Here is a 7,888-nt window from a genome sequence, read left to right on the forward strand (position 1 = left end):
AACTTAGCCGCCTGAAAATTAGAAAACATCCAAACAGTAACAGAAAATCAGTTACAAGAAATATATAAAGACTTATATTAGTAATAAAACAGTCTTTGCATAGTAAATGAATGGAAGAAATTGCATATATATTTTTTTTTATTTATTTTCCTTAAGCTGATGACTGATAAGGTCGGGGGTCAGTCTCTGCCTGAAGTGGAGGCAGATTAGGTTACTTGGTGCTCTTCTTATGAGACAATACCTGGATGAATGAAGTGACTTGAAAAACAATAGTGAACAAACTGCATCTTGAAGAACAAGGAACACACCGGACAAATAATAGAGACAAATAATCAATTTATAAAACACTTTTGCATTCAATTAATTTGATTCCTTCGGTCTGTGTTCCCTGGTTCCCTCACTCAGCTGCCCTCACTCTGTCTTTTTTTTGCTGATCACTTCTCCTCAGCATATATTTCCCTCTGGTTTCTTCTGTCCCTGCTGGTTCATTCTGCTCTGTTGTTTCCCTCAGGTTCCTGGCTCCTAGTTTCCAGTCTATGTTTTTGGGTGTTGATTTTTGGGATTATTTATGCATTCTGGACGTTGTTTTTTAAGTTCAGAGTACAAATATTACTCCACACAACATTATGACATAACCTGAAAACATGTGTTACACAAAAACTCTAAAACACAAATAACAATAGACTAGAAATGTATATGACAATACTTATCAAGGTTATTAACTTGAATAGCAAATAAAAATGATAAAACATAAATCGAATATATTTGCTAAAATTGTTAATTACTAAAATTGAAGTAAAATGATAAAACTATAAGTGTTAGCTTCAAGTGAAAATAAACATCTTTACTTTGCTTTAAAACTTATCCAAACTCAAGGCTGCTCCTAATGTCTTCAGAAAGGCTGCTGCACAGATATCAAATGTAGGTATTTTCCAGAAGACTTGGAACGATCGTGTTACCCTTTTGTTTTTATGTAACCATCCATATAGCTCAAAATGAAAAATCTGTTCTCACTGCAAATACACACATTTTTGGTCAATAATGAGGTGAATTTTAAAAATCTGTGTCTATGAAGACACAGTACAATTCATAGACATGCAGAGAAACATTAAAAATATTCCCCTTTTCTTTTTTTTAAAAAGCCAGAAAAGGTGGTTCAGTCTTCTGGTACTTATGTTATTTGTCATCCCCTTCAGAGGTTTTTCAGACATGTCCATCAGAGGATGCAGGAGGAATTATATTTCCTATCCGGCACTGAAACACTGTAGGGTGAAGCTGATGAATGCAATGCCGGAGCTACAACGCTCTCTGCTTTTAAAACACTGAGCAGCAGCAGACTTTTTACTCTCTAGCATTAAGATGGTTTTAAATAAGGAAGAGGTTTGAGGGACAATGCAGACTCACTTTAAAGCAGTATTTTTATTAACTTTATTGGCTCATTCATTACATGAAATAGCTCATGAACTGGAATGCATGGTCCTATTTGGCTTTGAACTGGGATTTGTTCATTTTTTTTAAAGCCAAGCTGCCATAGTGTGTTTTTTAACCTTGAGACTAGCTGGATCTTATATTCTGGAGTTTGATTCACTCGTGTAAAACTTTTTACATCTTTTTTGTGACCTTTGCTTCAGTTACCTCTGTCCTCTTCCTCTCTGCTACTTTACTACAAACACATTTATATATTCTCCTCGTCCTCCTTACTCACTCTTAGTCAACGTTCTGTCCTCTTCTCTTTCATCTGTGTCTGTCTAATGCCTTGCCAATCACAGCAGCACCTTCAGCATACTTAGAAGGTTCTTGAGAGACAGGACGGACACCAGATGTATTTAGTGAGACACAAGACAGGGACGAGTAGAGGACATCTGAGGCCAGGTTGCTAATTTATTCTGAAAGAGAAACTGAGACACTGTTGAGCAAAAAAGCCAGTATAGAAAGACAAACTTGAAGAATTTACTAACTATATTTAGGGTTAGGAGAGGGTTCTCTCTCGCTCACAGGGATAACTTTGACCCAGTAGTAGAACTTGCAGTATCTCCAAAGATGAGCCCATCAACCAGGACGAGGTTCATAAGTTGGCAACATTTAGTTTTCTAAACACCTGATATTAAATGCAAACAAATAACATAGATTTTAAGATGAGGTGTGTGCAGCAGAGTTCACTCATATCTTAAGATCTTCAGAGACTGTTTGGAAATGAATTTACAGCTTTAGAAAGAACAAACCTTTTACCTTCCACCACTATGCATTAGAGAGTATCCTGACGTTCAGTTGTTCCTCACAAGAGGGAACAACTGAGGGTCATCAATATATTTCAAAACATTATTGGTTACCTTCTTACTTCACCACAGGACATTACAAATGCCTGCCACCTCTGCAGAGCCAATAAGATACTAAAGACTTCTTCTAACACCTACAACCACTTCTGCCCTTTAGAGAGATGCTACAAGTCAATTAAACTTCAGTCTCCCCACCCATAAACAGCTTATTCCCAAAGGTCTTCCATCCCCTAAATCAGCACTCATAATAACACATTCATCATCACAAATGTTATGTTTTTGATTTATTCAGACAGTAAGTCAAAGCAGTTGTCACAAGAGAGGCAGGTTATACAATAAACAGGATGCCAGTTAACCACACAGATGAAAAACAGGGGAAACAACAATTTACATGAATGTGATTAATTAATAAACTTGTACAACAATAACACTTGATTTTTTTCTTCACATTCCAATAGCATTGAAAGATAAGCTGCTTTAGGTCAATAAGACTCCAGCCTTCCCATTCCTATAACACTGTAACATTCAAAATGTGATCACCAGCTAAGCCTGGCTGCCACATATTTTCGGACATGGAGTTCAGTTGCAACCCAGTTGATTGATTCTCGCAGCACACATTTATTGAACATTTGTGCAATAGATTCAATCCAGATTGGTTTGGATAGCGTTTGTCCCTTGATAAATAAAACCATATCTAAGATGAAAAGTCAAGTATTAACACATTTTTTCATGCAAGCATTTGCAATTTATCCCCACCGAGATGGTGAAATACTTGTAGAACTGCAAATTATGACCCAGAGACTCAAAAACCTTTTGTAGTTTTAAATGTTTTATTGAAAAGATCACAGAAGAGACTGTGCAAAACCCTACACCAGAAAGGTAAAATAACCTGTGTGGATTCACAGCTAAGGCTACGTTCACATTGCAGGCAAATGCGACCCATATCTGACTTTTCACAGCAGTCAGAATGGCCCAATTCGAATCTTTTCACCACCAAAAAATCCACATCGTGTCACTTCCATAAGTGGTACCTAATTACAACCGTATCCAAAAGTTTTCAAAGCATCTGCAGTCAGAACAGTCAAGTCATATTTCATTAATTAAGAAAGTGTACAAAACTAGGAGTTTATTTGTGAGATTCTGGTTTAGAGTATGTACATTGCACTTTGCCTTAGGTAGCCTACCTCCCAGAAGATGGAAGAGGAGATAATTGATGGCGAAATTTGAACTTGTCTTCCGTACCGATTGCTTCAATATTTTTCTGCATTTTGAACACAATGACTTTAACTGCTTCTTGTCCTTCAATCAAGTGCTGCCTCCTGGGTTCTCTATACACACAGTCCCCTGCAATCCGTCCCTTGTGTTACACATGCAAGGTCAGACTCCTCACATTGTCTGAACAAACAGGTACAGCTCAAAGACTAGAGGTGATGCATCACACAACAGGAGACTTACCGTGTCAACGTGTTTAAAAACAACTGCTGCATCTGGTTAAAGTGACTGAGGGCACCCCCTGTGGAGGGATTTTAGAGGCAGGAAAAGTCACAATTAGTTCATATGTGAATTTGTATTTTTTCAGTTATGTAAAAGTACAAACATCTGAACCTGAACCAGCTTATTTGGTCAGTTTGTAAATATTACTTTTAAAATACAGCATAACCTATTTTTACCTTCTTGTAAATGAGAAACTAAACTGTTTAATTTTTTGTTTGTTTGTTTTGGCAAAAGACAACACAAAAACATGAATAAATTGTCATCTTCCTTCAACTTTTTTGATTCTGACACAACCTTTGCTACGTCTCTACATTTTAACATCAGAGAGTCTAAGGAATGAGCAGCAAAACCATGGCCCCATGTCATTCTGCTTTGCCTTAGCGGATGGTAATGAAAAATACGCCTTGCATCACAACAACCACTGACCCCTGTGCCAGGATTTGATAGGATCCTCAGTGGCATCCTGGTTGTCCTCTGAGGAAGGTCCTGACGGTTCACCAGTTTGGACCTGACAGGAATATTCATGACTGCGTGTTTGTAAAGGCAGGAAACTCGCATCGATTTGTATAAAACAACCCAAGGTGGAGCTAGCAGGGGGAGGACGGAAGAGGATTTAATAAATGGGAGAGGTGAGGCTTCTCTGTGTGTGCATATAGTAACATTTTAAAACCCGTCTATCAATGAGCTGCCAAACGGATCTCATCAGGGTTTGTTTTAACTGCTGTGCTGAACTAACTGTTCATGGTAGGTTGGGGGGGGGGGTGACTTTGACATACTGTTTAGATGTGAGACCCTTTTGATATAAAAGGCGCAATAATATTGGTAGAATAATATTATTTACGCTTTGTAAATAGGAAGATGTGAAAAGGTCGACCAAAATCCAAACTGATGGAAAAGACTGAATAATTAGGAAGCCAAAGGCTTCATAATTTCATAAACACCAATAAAACACTAATGACCAACATAATCTACAACACTGATCTGGCAAACAAAAAACAAAAATAAACACTGCGAGAGTGATGAACTAACATAGGACAGGTGCAGTTCAATTCAATTCAGTTTATTTATATAGCGCCAATTCACAACACACATCTCAAGGCACTTCACAACAATCAGGTACATACATTCCAATTAATCCTAACCATTGAACAGTGCAGTCAGAGTTAGTTATTTATTCAAATTGGTTAAACAAAATTTCTGTCTAAGGAAACCCAGCAGATTGCATCCAGTCAGTGACTTGCAGCATTCCCTCCTCCCAGATGAGCATGTAGAGACAGTGGACAGTCACTGGCGTTGCCTTTGTAGCAATCACTCATACTGAGCATGCAGGTAGCGACGGTGGAGAGGAAAAACTCCCTTTTAACAGGAAGAAACCTCCAGCAGAACCAGGCTCAGTGTGAGCGGCCATCTGCCACAACCGACTGGGGGTTTGAGAGAAAGAACAGAGCAGAGACACAAAAAGAACAAAGAAGCACTGATCCAGGAGTACTTTCTATGGGAAGGAAAAGTAAATGTTAATGGATGTAGCTCCTTTAGTCGTTTCACCTAGAAAGAAAGAACAGATAAACTCTGAGCCAGTTTTCAAGGTTAGAGTCTGAAAGGGAACACATAGAGTTAGTTACAGTTAAGCTCAGTCAATTGCAATGTCTAGGAGAGAGAAAGGGTTAAACACTAAAAGACAGGGCCATGTGGATCATCGGTAGAGGGTGAGCATTAAGTTGTTGCCAGCAGCTCGGACAATTCCCCTCTCCAGAAAGGTGTCACAGGTAGACACAGAGCCAGGCCAGGTGTAGCTTCTAGGAAGAGAAAAGAGAGAACAAGGTTAAAAGCTGAAATAACAGCAAATAATGCAAATTGGAGAGTAGTGTGAGAATGTAGTGAAGAGGGTGAAAGTGGTCATTATGTCCTCCAGCAGCCTAAGCCTATAGCAGCATAACTACACAGATAGTTTCAGTTCAGATTATTTAGTTAAACGGCGCTTATTTACAACAATGTCGTCTCAAGGAACCCCACAAAGGGTCCCACTGATGGTCATTGTTATACTAAAAACCACAAGGATTGGGATACCTCTCTCTGTCAGACTGATCGCAACCATCGGAAAAGAGAAGGGGTCATACAGGTAGCAGAAATGGAGGGTGTGTTTGCACCTCAACCATAACTGAGCCGGTTTATGCTAAACCTGACTCCCCCTTACTCCAACCAACAGGGAGGGAGGAAGGCTTCCTCCCTGGTAAACTAAGCCACTCTAACTATAAGCTTTATCAAAAAGGAAAGTTTTAAGCCTAGCCTTAAAAGTAGACAGGGTGTCTGCCTCACAGACTAAAACTGGGAGCTGGTTCCACAGGAGAGGAGCCTGATACCTAAAGGATCTGCCTCCCATTCTACTTCTAGAGACTCTAGGAACCACCAGTAAACCTGCAGTCTGAGAACGAAGTGCTCTGTTAGGAACGTCTGGAACAATCAGATCTCTGATGTATGATGGAGCTAGATCATTAAGGGCTTTATATGTGAGGAGGAGAATTTTAAATTCTATTCTGGATTTAACAGGGAGCCAATGAAGGGAAGCTAAAATAGGAGAAATATGATCTCTCTTTTTAATTTTCATTCAGAAGGTTTTAACTGCATTTTGTGGACATCCTGATAGTAACAAATTACAATAGTCCAGCCTTGAAGTAACAAATGCAAGGACTAGTTTTTCAGCCTCACTCCTGGATAAAATATTTCTAATTTTGGCAATGTTCCGGAGGTGAAAGAAGGAGATCCTAGAAACCTGTTTAATATGGGATTTAAATGACATGTCCTGCTCAAAGATAACACCAAGGTTTTTTACTTTATTACAGGAGGTTAATTTAATGCCATCCATGTTAAGTGATTGACTAAGCAGTTTCTTTTTTAAAGACTCCTGTCCAAAGACGACAACTTCTGTCTTGTCTGAATTTAGAAGCAGAAAATTTAAAGTCATCCAAGTTTTTATGTCTTCAAGACATGCTTGTAGTCTATCTAACTGGTTGGGCTCATCAGGATTTATGGATAAGTAAAGCTGAGTATCATCAGTGTAACAGTGAAAATCTATCCTTTGCTGCCTGATAATTTGACCTATTTGGAAGCATATATATAGTAAAGAGAATTGGCCCAAGTACTGAACCCTGTGGTACTCCACAATTAACCCTGGAGTTTAAAGATGATTTATTATTTACATGAACAAACTGGAATCTGTCAGACAGATAAGATTTAAACCAGCCTACCGCTATTCCCCTGATCCCTAGAGTATATTCCAGCCTTTCTAAGAGAATATTGTGATCGACTGTATCAAATGCAGCACTGAGATCTAACAGAACCAGTACAGACACAAGTCCATTATCTGAGGCCATAAGAATATCAATAGTGACTTTCAGCAGAGCTGTTTCAGTGCTATGATGAGCTCTGAAGCCTGACTGAAACTCTTCAAACAGGTCATTGATGTGTAAATACTCACACATTTGATTAGCAACTATTTTCTCAAGAATTTTAGATAAGAATGGAAGATTGGATATAGGTCTGTAATTTATTAAGTCATCTCGATCAAGTGAAGGTTTCTTAAGTAAAGGTTTAATTACAGCTAACTTAAAGTGATAACCAAACCAGGGCCTGATGAGGAGGAAAAAGCTATAATAATGGAAACAAAACAGAAGCATCTAACTTTCAATTTAATTTTTAACAATGGTTTAAATTATTGTTTCAGACTATCTCAAGTCCCAAACTATTGTCATAAACATCACTGTAATTTCTGCACAAACAGGATGTATCTGGTATCTGAGAAATAAAAACATTTATTTATTTATTTAAGGAAACATCCCTTCAAAAAACAACAGCAGCAACTGAACAGAAAACATGACAGCATTTCAGAAAACACAACTGATGCCACTTAAATTATTGCAAGACTGAGGCTGATAGAAACAAATGCAGACAAGGCTCAGACCAGAGAGGATCTCACACTTTATGTTCAAAATCTGTTTTATTGATAAGGTCAAAGGTCCAGAAAACCACTGATTAGTAAATCCCATCTATTAAACAACTTACAAACAAACAAAATAGCACTTTCTGGCTACAATTGCTTATTTATAACTCCTAATCGCTCT

This window comes from Girardinichthys multiradiatus, chromosome 5 (assembly GCF_021462225.1).
Source record: "Girardinichthys multiradiatus isolate DD_20200921_A chromosome 5, DD_fGirMul_XY1, whole genome shotgun sequence".
Taxonomy (NCBI): domain Eukaryota; kingdom Metazoa; phylum Chordata; class Actinopteri; order Cyprinodontiformes; family Goodeidae; genus Girardinichthys; species Girardinichthys multiradiatus.